The sequence below is a fragment of the Strix uralensis genome, chromosome 4 (assembly GCF_047716275.1).
Source record: "Strix uralensis isolate ZFMK-TIS-50842 chromosome 4, bStrUra1, whole genome shotgun sequence".
Classification (NCBI taxonomy): Eukaryota; Metazoa; Chordata; class Aves; order Strigiformes; family Strigidae; genus Strix; species Strix uralensis.
This window is the reverse complement of record NC_133975.1, coordinates 131,090,086-131,108,981: the sequence shown is the minus strand read 5'-3', so window position 1 is coordinate 131,108,981 and position 18,896 is coordinate 131,090,086. Positions and strand designations below refer to the sequence as shown.

Here is an 18,896-nt window from a genome sequence, read left to right as displayed (position 1 = left end):
CCTTGCCTGGATGTCTGCCTTGTTCTAAACATAGCTGGGTACTTGCCTCCAGGTGCTATTAATATACAAGGATGAAACAGTAATCACTTTAACAAGATAGTGTGGGAAAGAAGCCTGTTTTCCTCTAAAAACCACAAGAGCCTCCTATCTGTGTTCAGGTTGAAAAACCTGCTTATGTTTTCCTTTTTTATATATATTTTTAACAGCCTAGTTTAAGCCTTATTAAAATTCTCTCCAAAAAGTTGGAGGTATTAATTTCATTTTCCCCCTGCCAGATATGACATTTATCCCTTGGCAAGTCTGAAAACCTCAGGCAGTTCTAATGGGGGCTACATTTTAGTTTCATGCAATGAGAGAGGCATTATGTTGTGGTCCATTTCAAGACAGACTTGTTTTCAAGCTTTCTAAAGCAGAATTAATCAATAATTACAGCCACCATCAGCATGTGAGCCCCTGGAGTTTTATTTATACTCCAGTCACATTGCTCTGTGACCTAGAGCAATATACAGTAGTTTCGCCTGTTGGAAAATAAATCATATTACATTTTTGCATGCACATATAGTTAAGGCTTATCTTCTTTAGTCGTGAAGGAACAGAAATTTCTTCTGGAATTGCCTCTTTCATCTACATTTAGTAATCTTAATATTTGGGACACAAAATGATTTCCAAGCCATGTTTGCCAGTTGGGTTTAATCCTTTGAGTTTTTAATTTTGAAAACTATATGACTATGTTAATTTGCAGAAGTGAGATTAAAATAAAAACATCTTTGTGTTTGTACTCAAAGTGCAGAGATTTCCATGCCTGAGTATCTGAATGAATAAATACGTATTCATTTGAATTTCTGATCAGGAAATTTTCCACAATGGGGAAAGTCTCCTTTCTGATTAACTTTCTTAAATAAGTTCAAGTGTATATTCAGGATAGGAAGTTAAAAGTCTTAAAGCTGCATTTCCAAACGTTGAGCGTGGGGAGCGAGGAAAAAGAAGGGAAAGCAGTTTGCACTGCCACAGAAAGCACCTTCATACTGAAAGAGAACTGGAAGAGTTGCAAGAAGGGACGAAGTTGAAAGTGAGTGACAGGTTTAAATGCTGTATCTGTTTCAAATATAGAGAGAATTAATATGTAATGAAGGTCATTAGCAGTGGATGCCTATCTCATTCCATTGCCTGAGATGAAGCTCAGCAATACCTATGCTGAAACACACTGTAGGAGCCTTAGTGGGCTCCTCATGGTCATTGCCAAGGATGAGGTTATCTGGATTGATAAACGAGTGATAATAACAGAGAAAGAGTGAGGCAGCATTGGAACTAGGCTCCACTCCCTGCAAATTATTAGGTACTTCAGCCTATTACAGGAGCTAGTGCTACTCCAGCATGGACAGAAGCATACCAGGACAGGGACCCAAAACTGCTGCTGTAAGGATTAATGGTGGCTTTCTCTGTCACAGCTGCCCTGATGACCCATGGAGAGCAGAGCACTGGTTATGTTTGCTTTTTCTGCAACACCAGTACTGCAGTGGAGCTGAAGGAGAAGAGGGAAACTGTCAGGGGGCTGTTTCCTGAATACTGGAGCTATCAGAGGGAAAATACTGTTTGAAAGCAGCTACTCCAGGTGGCTTCTTGACAGCTCAGACAAGCATGTTGAGGTCTCTTACCTTTAAAAAAACCCATCACGTGCTCCTTTTCTGTTTGATGACTTGTGCATTTTCCATAGATTTGGCCTTCTGCGGAGGGAGTGTTTTTCTGTAGTATGAATGAAATCAGGTGGCCCAGCAAGGACTGTGATCTCCGTGCTGTACTGGTAGTATTTCATGGTCCTGTATCATGACCTCATTGTACAGGCTACTGCTTTCATCTCTACTCTGGCGCTCTCACTGGGAAGCCCGGACTAACCACAGCCTCTGATATTGAAGCTTTTTCACACTATGTGTAAAGTCTTCAAAACAGCAGCTGCACGGGAGCTGTGATAGATGTGTCCATATAATTCCCCAGGTGACTCACTGGGGTCTGCATCAGCAGAACCCAGGGCACCCGCCGATTCCTGGGTGGGGAGGTCTCTGGTTTTCAGGGCAGAGATGGCTCCTGAAGGATCTGAAAGAGGCAGGGAGTTTTTGCCTTGTGTAAGTGACATTGAGGAACACATACAGGCAGACAGACAGGCATCCAAACCCAAAGGAGATCAAACATGGAAAGATGCAGACAACTGCATCTGCAGAGAGATGTCCCAGCAGAGACAGCTGGTGAGAAGAAATCATTTGCAGAGCACTTTGTTTTCCTTTAAAAGGTCTCAGGTTGGCTGTGGTTAGCAAGTATTTTCCTGCACTGAAAAGGATGTTGCTTTGTAACTAATCCCCTTGAAAACAAAATGCGGTGCTATAGTGTTTGAATAAAATACGTGAATTCTGGCCCTAAACCGATTGATATGCACACGGGTAGTTAAGATGCCCTAGTCTAAAAACAAGCAGACTTGATAGGAAGGCTACAAACCCTCTTTACAGAACTTAAATCCATGTGTCACTATTTGTAGCTTTGGAGCTCTTCAGGTGATCCTTTGGCCGGTGACAAATCTGTTGCAAAGTAGTTTTTAACTTTTTTGTAGAGGTGGAGTTTACAGGCTTGGGGATAATAATTTTCCTTTGTTTTTAAGAAGGAGCCTTTAAGGAGGGCAAATAAATTTTCACATTTGACAATAGGAACAGCTGGATTTGCTGTAATTCTCACCTAATCTGGGCTATACACAATCATTAATGCTATCACCAAATGCCTTGATTTGATTTAATTTAACTTATGAAAAGAAGCTTAGTTATCAATATTTTGGGTTTTTTTCAGTAGATGAAAGCCTTCTGTGCTTCAGGAATATTGCTACATAAAAGTTAATGTGCAATAGATGATTCAATATCCTACAGCAAGTGTAGGAGCAAACAATGCCTAAATATTTAAAAAGCAGGAAGATAAGAATACCAAAGCACACTAATATGGTATGAACATATCCCACATCCCTGATCTGTGTTCTTTAAGCCTGTAAAAATAGCTATGAATTCTTTTATTTACTGATTTAAGAGAGAGTTTCACAGAACCTGATTTAACTTCTCAATGTTGAATGAAAATCTTTGTAAGGGTTATATTTAGAAACTCATATTTATATCCAAGCAAAGACCAAAATTCCTCTTTTCTATGCTCTCCAAAAGAATTAAAAGAAAGATGTCTGTGCTGTATGTTTTCAAGTGCCTGGAGAGTAATTGGGGGTGGCTGATCCAGGGTCTTTCCCACAGGGTCTGTGTCTCCCCTGGCAGCACTAGAGGAAACTTGTGCATCTGATACCCCCGTTACCACCTTATTTCTCAGTGTCTTCCAAGTCACTGTAATTTATTACAATGGTCAGATGGAGCATGAGTAAAAGGGAGATTTCTTATGCTGCGTTGATCCTGCCCTTACACTGGTTAAGAAGGAAAACCAAGTTTTTACTTGAAGAACAAATAAATCTTGTGCTACAGCACTGAACTGAGATGCAAAGAGTCAAGCAAGTGCAATAGGTTTTCTACCCCTGTGACCTCTGGCAAGTCACTTATTTTTTCTCTGCCTTCATCACCCATTATCAAATGGAGGTGGCGTTAATTCCTACATCTCTTCTGTGGGTCTAATTTGTCTATTAACACAGCACTGCTGGGTTTTTCATACAGTAAGTAGCAGCATTGGGAACAGCTTTGTGTTTAACCCCATACCTGCCACTGAACTAAAAAAAAAAGTAACAAGACCCTGCTTGACCCCTACGGCAAGGTTGTTGCCCAAATAAGAAGACCGTATCTAAGGCAACACCTGAGAGACAAAAGTTCTGCCAACTTCTGAGGCTGCATTATTTCTAGCTGTAGTAATGGTGCTGGGTTCAATGGGAGCACCTGGGCTGCACAGCAGACCGGGCACTGGCAGGGAGTGGTGGGGCTTAGGTCACCAGCCCCGGGCACTGTATTCTCCCTATGGAGAGGAGCTAATTCAGCATGGGAAGGGACACCTGAGGGTTGCTTGGCTGACTCTTAGTAACACACAGGGCCCACGGAATCAATGCATTTTCTTAAATATCAGTTTACTTGCACAGCCAGGAAAGGTAGGCATGCCTTTGTAGCTACAACAAATCAAAGAGCTATAACAAATCAAAGTTAGCTTATCTCTTGTGAAAGCAAAATTACAGAGCAATGAGCCGAGTGTTTGCCTCCACTTTGTCCCTCAAAGGTGGGTGGTTTCTGTTGCAGCTGGGAGAGGAGGCAGTGGTTGGTGCAACACAGCTTGGACAGGACCAGCAGCTCCTCCCTCTGGAGCAGGACACTCAGCCCAGGGAAGACCCTGTGCCCTCCCACAGCATTGCAAGAAGCCCAGGAGGGCTCTCTCAGAAGGCTCAAAATTTGGTCATCTCAGTCGCATTGGCAGTGAGAAGCAAATCCGACACATCGCCACTGAACCTTCTCCCAGGAGAATCTTAGCTCTGCTTTAAACAGGTGTTGCTTTTAAGGATGCATGTTTCATCCTAATCAATGTGAAAGTTGCATATTTCATGAAGTATATTGGCAAAAGCTTCTAAAGGAAAAAAATGTTAAATGAGGTTTCTGAGAAATGCAATTTTTATATTTTCCTTCCAACACACTTGGTGACCAGAATACCTTTGGAAACTTCTGAATGTTTACAGTTCCCATCTACCACACTGGTTCCTTGAACCTTTGAGAGACAGCAAGTCCTGCTTTGGAAAATGAGCCCAAATCACTTACTTCAGAAACAGATGCTTGTAAACAATACTAAGCACTTTTAGTCTGCTTCTCTGAGCTGTAAGTTGATCTCGCGGTTTGGCACTGAACCATATAGGACACATTTCATATCAGAAATTTTCTTAAGAATTAAGCGACAAAGATGTGAATAAGGGTCATTTATAAGAAATTACAGCTGCTCCTAATATGGGCTGTTTGGATAAAAAAAGATCAAAAGAAAGGAAACATTCTCAATCCACTTGATTTTGGTGGGTGTTCTTTTTTTTTAAATGTAGTGGGATTTTTTTTTCCTTTTTTGCTTCCTTTTGATGTTGGATTATTTTCTTCTGGCCAACGTCCTTCTTTAGTCAGAGATAATTTAGACATTGCTACCTTTCATTTTCTGAATTGCAAAACCGAGTTCAAAGTTGTGTCTTGGTAAATGAAATGCCATTAGAGATGGTGAGGGACCTGCCTGGGAGCAGGGAGAGCTCCTAATTGCCAAATTCTCCTCTGTGAGTTGTTGCACCTTGCTTTGCTATTCTGATGAAAGTCAGTTTACTGGTGCGTTGGGCAATCATCTGTCTGCAGAGGAGGGCACAGTGTTGACCACTTGTGCACCTATAACTCCAACACACGCAGTTACCAGAGCCCCTTGGGCTGGGCTCAAACTGGTTAAATATTGGTGTGGCTCCATTACAGTCAGCTGAGCCCCTGCTCCCCTGTCTTCTGGTTATAGCATCCATGCCTCTGGCTTTGCAGTACTGTAATCAGGAGATTTGCTTCACCGATGCTTCACCCAGACCAGAAATGCAGAGCTCTGCGCTGGCTCAGTTGCTTTGGAACAGAGTTTTGTTAAGGGGTGATCAGCAACAGAGTAAACCCATGAGATTACCTCCTAAGAGGCTTGAAGTACTGAGTCATTAAAAAAGGCTTGGTTTTGTTAAAGAGGGCTGTGAAATGCTCTCATCTCTTTATTGTTGCTATTTTTAGTTCATAGGTGTTCTGGTTAAGCTCCAGAAGCCTATATATCTTGGGAATATTTAACAAGCAGCAGGCAAGTTTGGAGTAGCACACTTTATTTCCAGCAGTCTCTTCTGGTGCCAGGGAAGGTGTCAACGCTCAGCTACCATTCCTCAAAGTAATGAAGTGATGACTCACCCCATGGATGCATGACAATGAACCCTGAAAACAATCATTAAGAAATTCATCCCTAGTAGTTCGCAAAAGTGGATGGATGGTGGCTAGTGGTTGTTGAATTCAGAGGAAATTTTCAGACAGATTAAAACAACTGGAAAGAAGAAAGGAATAACCATTTCTCTCTTCCCAAGAAGGCTTGAACAAGAATAAGTTATTTTCCGTTGCTGAAAGGAATATTTGGGCTAGGCATTGGGATAAAACTTTGTAGTGTGAAGGGTAATCGAGTGGTGGAAGACACGGGTGCAGATTGTCACATGTCTATGCTGGAGGTCTTGGAGCACAGGTCAGATGTGTATCTGTCAGAAAGGGTCATCTGTGATCCTTTCTTGAACTACAGGGGCAGATTACATGGCTTTCATTCAGGTTTGTGATACAGGACAAAATCACAAGATCACGGCACTCTGGGTTCTTTCTCCTTTGCTGATTCATCTGGAGATTTTCCTTAAATCTTGAGCCTTTAAGTGTGATTTGGGATTTCTGAGACTTTTGAAAGCACAATGTCTGTCTGAGCTGAAAACGAAAGAGTCTCCTCTTTGATCAAAACAGAGAAAGATTTCGTTATTCATATTTCTTACACCAAAACTGCCACTACATATTGCTTCCAGAATGAGCTGAAAAGCCTGGAGACCTTAAAAGACACATTTTCAAAACACTACTCAGTGTGTGTAACTATGCCAGGGGAGCCCTTGCATGCACTAATACCGACCATGTGGTTCGAGCCCTTGGGGCACGTATTCCAATTGCTTTTTGCTTTGACAATGAGCTGATAAAATCCCTGATTGCTGCTTACAAGTCCTCTCCTATTATCAGAAACCTTGTCACTGGGCTCCGTTCATTGTGCTCAGCCATGGAAATACAGAACCGTATTTCTGATCCCAGCGATTTTGTGTGTTGCATGCTCATGTTTGAACAATGCTATCATTCTGCTCATCCGTTTCGGGTGTCACCAGAGACCATAACTCATCTTTATGGAGCACTCATCCTTGTATTTTTTTTTTTTCCTGAAAATATTGCCCTTTTTTTGGCTCAAAGGCTACATTGCCGTGCAGTTTGTGATACCAGCTGGAGCAGGTATTCATTCCCAAACATCTGACTACTCTGCTGTACTGTCACAATATATTACTCAGGAGCTGAAATAGGCCTGTTACAGCATGGATTTAAGCAGAGGGATCAGGCAGTTGAAGCAGGACCCTTCGCCCACCACTGTACATTTCCGTGGCAGCCACACTCAGCTCTCTTGCTCAGAGCGAAAGAGGTGCTCTGGGGGCAATTCGTGCTTTTGGGTGAAGGGACTCCAGCAAAAATGCCTGTTTTTCTCTGTAGATTGTGAAGGGATCCTTGATAATTAGCTCAGAATGCCAGCATCCACATTTTACAGGTGAATCCCACAATAAGCATCTACCTTATTAATTTGAGTAGTTGTTAAATGATACTAAAGGGCACTGTGCCAGTGCACACAGGGATATAGAGAAGCTGGTGATGAGGAGACAGAGGAAGGGGATGGAGTCAGCTGGTTTCTTTTAATCCTAGTGATGGATTTTCTTTGGTTGATGTGCCCAAGGCATTTTGGGCAGCTTTAGTCTTAGTGTAAGTCAGTGTCACTCCTTTACAGATAATGGATCTACTTTGATTCATGTCAATGGGAGAACTGATCCTAAATGTGTAAAGAAACAGGACAGGAAATCTCATCCATCAAATCTTCTGGAAGATTCTCGTTGTTTGTTCTCCTGGACAAACCGATGACACCAGCTATCTCTGCTGCTGAGCACTGCTGCTCGGCCACAGCAATGCTCAGTGGCCAGTGTAGGGTGGGCAGGAAGGTTTTTCAGCAATTCTGGTCTTTGAATCCCACCCTGGGACCAGTCTAGACGTTGCAAGCCCCAGAGGATGCTTCTACGGCAAGGCCACTAATTTTTTTAATTACGACTTTGTAGTGGAGCTTTCTAGGTAGATGGGCTCGCTCTTTTTGCTTTTTGTCTGGTTTAATGTATAGGCAGGTGGCCCATGTGTAAGGGCCATAAGGTACACACAGGCTGAGGCCAGAGTACCCAGATAAGTGAGTGGTGTCAAGCTGGCTCCAAAAATCCAAATGGACCATGATGGGACTGGAAACACAGCTAAAACCAGGTGTTAATTCAAAGGCTTAATTCTAAGCATCTGTTAAAGGATCTCACTAAATTTTGGCCTTTATACTAATACATATATACAGTATATGACTGTATGTGTGCATATACACATTGGCATACATGTGCATTTTATTTATTAATCACATTATAGAAATCTACAAATAATCAAGTCACACAGATGGCAATATTCATTGAATGGAAACAGTTTATTTGATTTTCCATGTAATAAAGAATTAATAATATTGCAATCACTTGTATTTGAAAAGCAATACAGATAAGATGTCATCTATATATTATTGTTTTAAGTTTTAACTAGGCTAGGCAGAGTTTAAATTAGACTCCAGCTACACACAAAGACTATTTCAATTAGAGAAATCTCTTGTGATCTAATATTCTTAGCTTTAAAGTCATACTGCATAAATATTTTATTACATATTTAATAACACTTTTTTCATAATCAAGAAGCAAATGCATATATCTAAAATATGTGCATTTAAAGAGCTGCTGACACGACACAGGAAACTTTGAAGAATATCCTATTTGGGAATTAATTCAGCTTGGGGCAAAATTCAGAAATAATGTTTAAACAGGGGGAGCTGAATACATTACACATTCCCACACAGGTCTGAAACAAAAGCCCAGGTTTGCTCCACGACTTATTTTAAGTGTAAGTGTATTTCTATGCAGTTAATTCACATTCATACTGTTACAGGGGAGTACCTTACCGAATCAACAACTAAAGTGAAATTTAAAAGGAAAGAGCAGGTCCAGATGGTATAATGGAGGACAAACATTAATTGTTAGGGGATTTTTATTTAAGTCCTGCATACAGAGTCCTTTGAAAGAACCAGTGAGGAAGTCACCATGTAATTTAGCCTTATAAAAAAATAGTGTTGTAAATCAGCCAGCTAGGAGACAGCAGCAATAAAATTTAAAGGTGTCAATTTGTCACATTTCAATATCATTTGGAGATTTATTGGGTTTTGTTAGTGCTATTGTTATTATCATTACTGTTAACACCGTTATTATCATTGGTATTCATATCATATAATGTAATGTAAAATAATAATAATAATGATGATGATGAGAAGAAGAAGAAGAAGAAGAAAGAAGAAGAATGAATAAGAATAAGAATTATATGTGTGTGGCCTCATTTAATGTAGTAATTAATGCAGTAGTAGCAGTAGAAAAATAAGGTCACATTGAGCACAGGACGGGTACAAACAGACTGAAAACCTGCAGGACTGGATGAGTACAAAGCCCCGGTCCAGCTCACCTGCAAACACCAAACTCTTTCTGATGAAGATATTGGTGAACCTGGAGATGTGGAGATAAACCCGGTGGCCTGGAGAGATATTTGGTGTCAAGGATGTTCACATTGGTTCAGTTGCGTGAAGCTGACACAGTCATCAGCTGGACTGTGCTGGGGGCACAAGAAGCCCTGCCACAGCTTTGTTAAACCATGACAGCTCTTGAGACCGGCCAAGGACGGGAGCAGCAAGAAGGGCGATGATGCTGTCCACCTTGATCAGCCCCATGACCCTAGGCACGCAGATCCCTCGAAATACAGATTTTACAGTGAGGAGACTTCATGACTCTTCTGCATGGCTGCTTTTCCCTTCCAGGTGACTGTTTCCATCTATTTACCACTTCATGCCCCTTTTTTTTACCCCAGACTGCAGGAGTAGGAACTGTGTGCATGATATAGTTTCATCTTGATTATCTTTGGAAGTGTCAGATTTTTATCCCTTTGCAATGTTTTAAGAGCACAAATATCTAATATTATAGTGGGCTTATTCAACAAGAGAAAAATACAAGGTTTTTTTCTTTGGAAGCTGACACTAGACGTATTTAAATAAGATATAATGGACACATTTTTGATTATATAAATAGTTACTTTATAGAACAAATGTGGTGGTCTGTGGTGGTCAGTAGTTTTAAATCAAGAAATAATTTCTGATATAAAAATATTCTTGGTTCACCTCAAAATTGTTAAGGTTCATGGAGAAACTGCCAGAGGGATGCTGATTGCCTCTCGTGCAGGAAACAGGGCTGTGTGACCAGGAGGGCTCCGCAGCTGTAACATCCATGAAATCAGAAAAAAACCATGCTAGAAGCTGGCATTCATCTTCTGAATTAATAACATGATATAATTTATCAAGAACAATACATCACAGTGTAACAGCATGTTGTTTGTCTTTGGTTTAAACAAGCCATTAAGATAAATCTAAAGAGAAACAGCGGCTACTTAATTAGGATAAGAGTCTCACATTGTACACAGATTAAGTAAACAACCCAGCTTGTTGGCATGGACAATCAGTAACCGACTGCTGACCCTCATGACTCGGGTGCAGCCTTTTCTCCCAGTAAAATGAGATTCATAATCCCTCTGCAGTCCTGATCTGTAAAGTCCTCTAGTCAAACACATCATTAATTTAAGAATAGTTTAAATGAGTATGTTGGCGTAATTAATTCCTGATGTATTCATAATCTGGACTAATGTGAGTGGTAATACATGAGTCCGTGTCAATTAAACTGTTAAACTGGGTTAAGGAGTGAGCCGAAATCACTTCTATCAACAAGAGTCTGCTCAGATGCTCTCAAGTCGCCTGTACTTATCCATTTTAGTGGCGAGGTGGGCAGAGTATCCTTTGGGAAGGACAGAGCAGTTAGTGCTCCACGTAGTCTTTCCCACGCAGCACATCAATAGTCCAGTTAGTCACAAATCTGGGGAGAGAATGGGGTCACCTCTTTCAACAAAACATTTTAAAGTAAGTATTTCCATCCATCCCAAGATGTGCAGAACACCAGGTTTAGGAAGTTTGTCTCCAAAGTTGGAATTTCTATAGATATCAGTGACACATGCGGCTGGAAATATGCCTGCAAGCTTAATTATAAATTATTGTGCCTCTTCCTTAGCACGTAAGCTTCCCCTCACAACAGTGAAGTTATAAACCAAAATGTATCATATCGTCTCTTCTATCATATCTGTCACATCACCTATTATTTCACCACGCAAAATGATAAACTACAATTTTTGAGGCAGATATATAAATGTCATAACTCTTCTGAACATCCTGCACACAATGCCTTGCGTTCCCCTGTTTTCAGTGTCGGACGCAGTACTTTGCTATTGTGTTTTATTTCAGTGTGCTGCTTCTATTACAGGTCACACTATGGAGGCATTCTGCTGCGGGGGAAACAAAAGGCGACTTGAAGGAGAGAGATAATTCGTATATTTTCATTGTTTATAAAATTGGAGAGAAAAATCGATTTTAATGAACATTTTTGAAGCATTTCGAGTGCACTCATGAGGTAAGAAAGAGTTAGTAACAGGAGCTGGCAGATGTGAAATGACAGACACATTTTCTCTAAATACTTATACAGATGCTAGATAAACCATCATCTTTACTTTAACAAATATTTTGCAATAGGTTTCTATATACTGGGTACTCCAGTAGGGGTGGTTTATCACTAGAAAAAAAAAAAAAAAAAGCATATGAGATTGAACAGCTTGCACAGTAAAATGCCTTATGCACCATGGATGGAAGAAGCAATTTGAACTAGACAACTATAAAATGAGAGTTGTGAGACAGTATGTTGAGAAACAGCCATCTTTAGTTTTGTTTTAGTCTGGAACTTCCTAAACCATCTTGTTGCTGCCTTTTCTCTTTGTCAGGATTGAAGCACTGCGAGAAATGCCATGCTGGGAATTCATTAAGCAATAGTTTCAAAGTGGGATTTAACTTGGATCTGGCTGTCTGTTGCCTTTCTGGTTTTTGACTAAATGATGCAATTTTGAGTTTTACATATGGCTTAAAATACCTTTAATTTAGTTAATTTTTTCAACAGTTTGGATTTCTACCAATGAACAGCAGACTCAGAGATCAGATCCCCTAATAACCAACGGATAATAGAAGTAGAGCAACAGGCTTCATATCGCCCTAATCAGAAAAAAAATTTATGTTGGGACTCTCTAGAGCCTGTGACAGCTCAAATCTCAGTTCCTGAATGCTAGACCTCAGCTCCTTTGAAATTATGCTAAGATAATAGTTGTTTTTCATTTTGAAAATTACAGTTGTTGAACTCATTATGGCTTTCCAAATCTTTACATCTCCTCAGTTGCTTGATGTGAACGTTCATGAACTTGCCTGCAGTCCAATACTCTGCAGGACAGCCAGGAAGGGGATCCTCCTTGTAACTGAAATTAGAAGTGTTTTAACAGTTCATTGCTGTCTGCATTAAAGAAATATCACCATCGTGGAGCTGACCCCTAAAGAGAAGGGTGAGACAGGTTTGCCCCCGGCTCCCACTGCTGATCAGTGCCTGTCTCCCTCGTCATTCAGAAACAGAGATGGAAACTCACGAGCTGGAGGACTTGCTGCAAAGGCTGGAGTACCTGTTGCTGGTTTTTAGGTAGCCCAGTGACCAATCAGGCACCCGGAGAGCTGGAAATTTGTCTGATTTCCCTGCTAAGCCCGTCGCTGGCCGCTGTGGCTGCAGGCACAGGCACCCCAGGGAGCACAGGGACTGCTGAACCCATCCATATTCCTGTCATTTTTCTGCAAAGTTTTCTGCTAAATCAGTGTTTTCAACAACAGGAGTCAGAAGACACAGTAAATACAAGGGCTAGATGGGGTCCAAGACTCACGTCCTCAGATAAGCAGTTTATTAACTCTCCCGTGGACTTGTAGCCCAAAATATGGGCCATTGACATTGCAGTAACCGCCACAGATATTGTATTGACACATCAACCTGTGGTCTCAAGAGCTGTCTGGACCTGTCATGGCCTGAGATCATTTCAATTTGTCTTAGCTGTGGCAGCACTTCTCAAACTGTCACAGAATTATTGCCAAAATATGTTTTAGGTTTAGTTTAACTTCATGTAATTATGTAGTGTGATGCATGCCGTTAATTAATAGGTAGCAACGTACCGTTATTCTGCAAGGAGTGAACTACCTATGGCCTCTGGATCTGACAACCAGTTCTTATCTTCCCATGAAATCCAGCACAGTGACGAGGACGGGGGTAGCCCCGGGGATAGCTGAAGTCGGTGGGAAGTCCCAGATTCCCAGTGCTCAGCTCCTGTAGCACCCCCAGCCCCAGCTGCCTTAAAGCACAAGGACAGCAAAGTCCCACTAAGTTTTCTTTAAGTTTTCAGTTGTTATTTCATAATGCAAGAAATTGCTGTTCAACCTCGAGAGAGGAGATTATTACGTGAACCCTCAAACTGAGAAGACTAAAAAGTTATTGGGAGAATAATTTATTCTTTAATGCAAAAAAAATGAGAAAGTGCAGAGACAACAAGAAAGGAATTAAAACAACTTAGCCAACACCCATTCACACAAAAAAAACCCTAAAAATAAAAATCCTGAAAGCAGGGTACAACAGAGCTGTTATATTGACAGGGAATCATTCCACAGCCCTAATCCAGCATCTGTTATCTCTGAAAACATGCTGCACTGAATTCCCTGTGCTCTGGAGGAAACTTGTGATTTGAAAAATACCACTATTAATTGATTCTACAAATTAACTGCTAATCCAAGACTCCTGATTATGATTAGTCTGCTAATCAATTTATTTGATAGAAAGCTTTTTAAATTTTCCAAATTACAGTTCAGCTCTTCTCTCTCTCTCTTCTTCACTTATTTCATCTAATTAACTGTTTTTCCTAGCAGTGAAAAGCAAGATCTTCCTTTCTTAATTGCCTCTTGACCCTTTCTCACTCTCCAACGTGGTTGCCTTTAGAGGTTCTTCATCATGAGAAAATTAAAATGCTATCAACGAATTAAAAATATTGTTTGGCCCAGAGGAAACTTCCCAGCATGTCTGTGAATCCTTTAGAGTTATATTTGCACAGCTTTGCTGGGCAAAGCCTGACTCCCCAGTATACTGGATTGCCCTTCAGTTAATACATGCAGATGAGCAACCTCCCTGGTGACTCTGCAAAAACGGGTTCAGTAATTACTGACTGCAACACCAGCGACGAGCAGTCTGCAGGGCGAGAGCGAGCTGTGCCGGCGCTGGAGCAGCGCAGGTGTCCCTTGCCAGCCGAGAGGTCACTGGGAAGATGTCTCAGCAGGTTGCAGGACTGACCTCAGCAATGTGTGAAAGAAAAAAAAAAAAAAAACAAAGCACAAAGTGTAGCTGCCACGTCCACGTCTGATGAGTGATGGTCGCTCTCAACGTCGGCCTTCACCAGATGGGTGGAGTTCCAGAGTGCGCGAAGGCTTTCCTTGCTCTTCCTCAAGGTGAGATTTCGGAAGAGACATGTTATGAAAAGTTAAGAAACAACTATCTTCTTAGAGAGACTGTCCATATTGCAACATCCTCTCTACTTGTCCGTAAGTTAAGGGTTGGCTATGAATCATAAACTCAAAGGGATAAAAGGAAAAAAAAAAAAAAAATAAACCTCCATCTGGGCTGCTAATGCTTGGAACGAGAGGACAGGACTGGATAACTCTTTTTTTCTTCCTCTCACGAAGCATCACGAATGCTGGAGAGCTAAATGTGTGGATGGATAGGTGGGGCTTGTCTGTACTACATTTTCAGTCACTTCTCTGTGTATATAAAAGCTGGGTTTACATCTATGAAGAGCAGCATGAACTACTTTTTTGCTATCAGGCCTTTCTGACCTTTCCAGCCATCACATCTGGCTCACGAGTCAGACTGTAGCCAGCCTTACTCCAGGATTTCCTACCCAGCTACTGCTCCTAGCATCAACAGACCGCAGCTCCAGCCTGAGTGCCGTGTCTTTACCCATCACCGTGTCTTGAATTTGCACCACCTGCGTACGTAGCGCTGTGCCTGTGGAATATATAATGTCTTCTCAAATGTCTCTTCCCATTACTTCGTTAAAACACTTCTATTCTGAGCAGAACCCAGAAGGCTATTGCTCAGCCGTTCAGAGCCCACGTCCTCACCAAGGAATACTTTATGACCATGAATATAGACTCACAGAACCATTTAGGTTGGAAAAGACCCTTAAGATCATCGAGTCCAAATGTTAACGTAGCACAGCCAAGTCCACCACTAAACCACGTCCCCAAGTGCCAGTTCTACATGTCTTTTAAATACCTCCAGGGATGGTGACTCAGCCTTGGGCTGCCTGTTATTATCACTTGTTTTTGAAATATCTCACAACTTCCATGCTGTTGAACTGTGTGATTACGTTTTTTTCATCTCTCCCGCCTTCATCCACCTCTAGAGACAGGAAGATTTCCATTCAGGCTCCCCTGAACACTGGATTTTTTGGGAACCTTCCCATCTCTGCCCAGCCCTCCTCTGCTCTTTGCATCAACAGAAGGACGCTTACTCAGAAGTCCCTCCTTGATGCCCACACCTTGTGCTTTCACCCCCGCAGACAGCCTTGCTTCGTCTGGTTCTCAGCTGATCCGAAGAAGGAGTCTCCAAGCACAAGGCACCACTGTGTAATTACACCACGGAGCAACGCTGTGGCTGGAATATGAGATCATTGCCTCCAGAAGCGTTGTTCTTATGCACAGCAGCTATCCAATGGCGTCAGTCTGATGTAAGAAAGAAGTGACATCATGATTAAAAGGACTATGGATTTTTTCCAAAAGTATTAAGTATTCCCTTCCTTTTCTTTACAAGTGGTTTTATAGTAAGAAAACCCATGTGAGAACTATCTTTTATGTATAAATACACATTTTAAAATAGCAGGTTTTTAACAGCTGAGTGATGCCAAGTTCATACCCATGGATTTCAGAATATTTAAAATATTCACTTATTGCAAAGACAAGAAGGCCATGCCATTTTCCTCATGAATGGAGAACACACATGTGCTCACAGCTGATGACAGGCACAGTGTTCAAGTACTCCGTGAGCAATTACATCTGAATGGAAGTTGAGTCATCTGCTAGCTATAAAAACCATGTATTGCAGCAACGTGCCAAAAGGATTTTTTTCCTGTAGCACACAAAACAGCGAACCACGATGTGCAGGTGAGCAAACTGTGGGCCATGCTGCATTTATGCTTGCCAGTCTGAGTCAGCTCTGATACTTTAGGAAGAAAATGGACTTTTGGAAAAGAGTTTTTCAGCACAGATTTAAAACCAGGCAGCTTGGGGGATTGTTTGCCATAGAAACAGCGATACAACTGGATGGACACCATATCTATAGCAGCTTGCCTTCCTTTTGGTCTTGATATGTGTGGGCAGAACCAACTGGTTGTGGCCAGCCTCACTTCTTCCCCGAGGTATTTCCTCCTCACCCTCCAGCTCTGCCTTCCTGTGAGCTAACCGTCTCCAGCCTTCCCCAGGCTGGTGTGGTGCCCATCGTCCTCGCCACTTTCTCCTTGGAACCTTCTCTCTCTGCTTCTCCATCCAGGATTTTGGTTGTTTCTTCTAAAAATAAAATGACAAAAGGAAGATTAAGGTTCACCTTTTGTTTTCTTTTCTTCACTCACTGCTTTTCAAATGTTTCTCATTCTTTCATGCAATTTCCCTATCCTCTCTCTCCCCATCACTGCATTGCCCTCCCATGCTCTCTCGTACAACTCCAAGGTCTCCTCTGGCTCTTCCCCCAGCAATACAAACAAGATTTCCTTATTCCTGTCTTAAGACAAAGCAAAGCAAAGCCATACCTATGTCTCTGCTTCATTTTCCAGCCACTACTCTGTGTGTCTGTTTTAGCACAGTTTGTTTTCCTCTTCAGTGCTTTGTCTGCAAAGACTATAATTTCCTCAAGACATAGACTGGCTCTAGTTGGTTTTGTATAGATTCAAGTACAGCACCATTGATAGCTTTCCTGAGGCAAAGAGGTCTAATACTGGTAGTATACGGGATACCTCCAAGTTATGACTGATTTTCTGTCTTTGTCAGTTTGTCTTTGACATCAGCTGAACTGTGGGACTCATTACTTTCTCCGTGAGAGGTTTTTAAAAAAAGTTCTGGAAGGAGAAGATATTGGTCTAATACATTAAATACATTAGTTTAGAGCATGAATGACTAATGTGTCATTTAAGATTAGCCTACATCTACAAACATGTTTTAAAATTCTAGATGAGAACCACAAATTTACATTCCTCTCAGGCAACTTTCCACCCATCTACTTGTTTTCACCTCCCCTTAATTTCAGTTTACAGCCAAATATTAGAGTTGCTGTAGCAAAGTACTCACCCTACGTAATTCTCAGGCAAGGTATTGGGTTTCCCATTAATGTTAAGATTGAAAAGCCACTCATTGATTTAGCTTCATTACAAAGATAATGACTAGATATTTTTCATTCAGAGATTTCTAATAAAAAATGTCTTTCCCATTCATTAAATTGTCAAATTCTAATGGACCTATATTTACAGGAATCTGACATACAAAAGCCCAGTCCCTCCCTGGCATACTTGCAGGTATTCAATGCAGAGGGTGCCACAACAGTACACTCAGCTCTCCACGAGCTTGCTTGGATCCTGGAGCAACAGCACATTAAAGGTGAACCCTGCCAAGGCCAATATACCCTGCCTCATCCTCCTCAAATGACATTATGGACCCTGCCACCAATGGGATGAGACTGTAACTGATCTGCTGCTATTGTGCTTGTTGTGCTCTGAATTAAGCCATCTGAAAAAACAAAATTAGTTTTTCCTATTATATTCAGGCTTGGAGTGGTTTGCAGAAGTGTCAGGAGCCTGTCTATCATGCTATTGCATCAGTACACGATGGGTAAAGACATAGTCAAACGCAAACTCAAATAGTAGTTGAAAATTAGCAATCTATCAGGTTAACAAATTATTTACCAAAAATATAAAGCTGTGGGGTTCAAACACGCCCATGTACACCGTCGCTCTGGATGAAGGGACCACAGGGTGAGAGGTTGTCGTAATGGGATGGTTGCTATTGGTGTCATCAATCAAAGGTATTAGATGTCACCGCCCAGCCTAAAACAGAATGGGGAGTGGGAATCAGATGTAATTTCTGTCCATCGCTTCTCTGCAGACCTTTATTTCATGAAAAAAAACCCCAAACAAAACAGAAAACAAACAAACAAACAAAACCAAAGGAAAAAAGTCCAAGCCCACTGTCCTCTGTTGTTGTCCCTTAGACAAAGAGCTGTCCACTCAACGTTAATAACGACCTGGGATGAAGTCTGGTCTTGGTTCAATCACTGTCACTTGGAGGAAGTGCACAGAGTTATGGTTTTAGTCTTTCAGGAATTTTGAAACTGTAAACCAAGTACCAGCTACTGCACTACCTGGAGCAGAAAGCAATTTGATTTTCAATTTCTGGTCTTTGTAGCATGTTGACTAAAGAACTCTTTCCTAGGAGGAAATCCGTGCGTATACATACAGGCCCTGACTTTTATGAAGATCAGCAGTATTTCTGCTGAAGTCACTGGAGCCAGACCAAGGCAGGGCTGGTGTTAACAAGAGGAAAATCCAGCAAAACCTAAGGAAATGATCCAAATCCTCCATAGTTCCAAAGGATATTAATTAACTGAGAGACCTTAAAAGCAGTGTTTTATGGAGAAAGTTACAATTCATTTTCTTTCTCTTCCTCCTTTTTTCTGCAGGTCAGCCTGTTCCTAAAGGGAAGAGGCAGACTCTCCTCGGGGCCTTCCATGCCAATAATGAACATCTTCTGTCCTGGACATCCCTTTGGATTCTCTCTCCTTGGTTCTGTTGCAAATACCCTCCTGGCCCTGAGCATGTAGCGCTCAGAGATCTGTCATATTTTTCTAGACAGTTTTGGAAATATTGTTATTTTTAAAAAAATAGCAAAACATTTCAGGGAAGTGTGACTCCCCAAATAAAAAAACATTAATTTCCAAAGAAGTCTCTTGTTCACTTGTTCTGACCTTGTCCTTTTTGCAGCCCCTCTGAACA

General features: G+C 41.4%; 1 long non-coding RNA gene across 1 annotated transcript in view; it reads left to right on the top strand.

Annotated features, from left to right (window-relative positions):
- LOC141942310 (uncharacterized) overlaps nt 1–18,694 on the top strand; it is a 43,660-nt gene extending 24,966 nt beyond the window's left edge. Inside the window, exons 2-3 of the long non-coding RNA XR_012628598.1 lie at nt 11,228–11,374; nt 18,584–18,694. This is a non-coding gene — a long non-coding RNA (uncharacterized LOC141942310). The remainder of the gene's footprint in view (nt 1–11,227; nt 11,375–18,583) is intronic.
- Nucleotides 18,695–18,896: the final 202 nt, after the last annotated feature.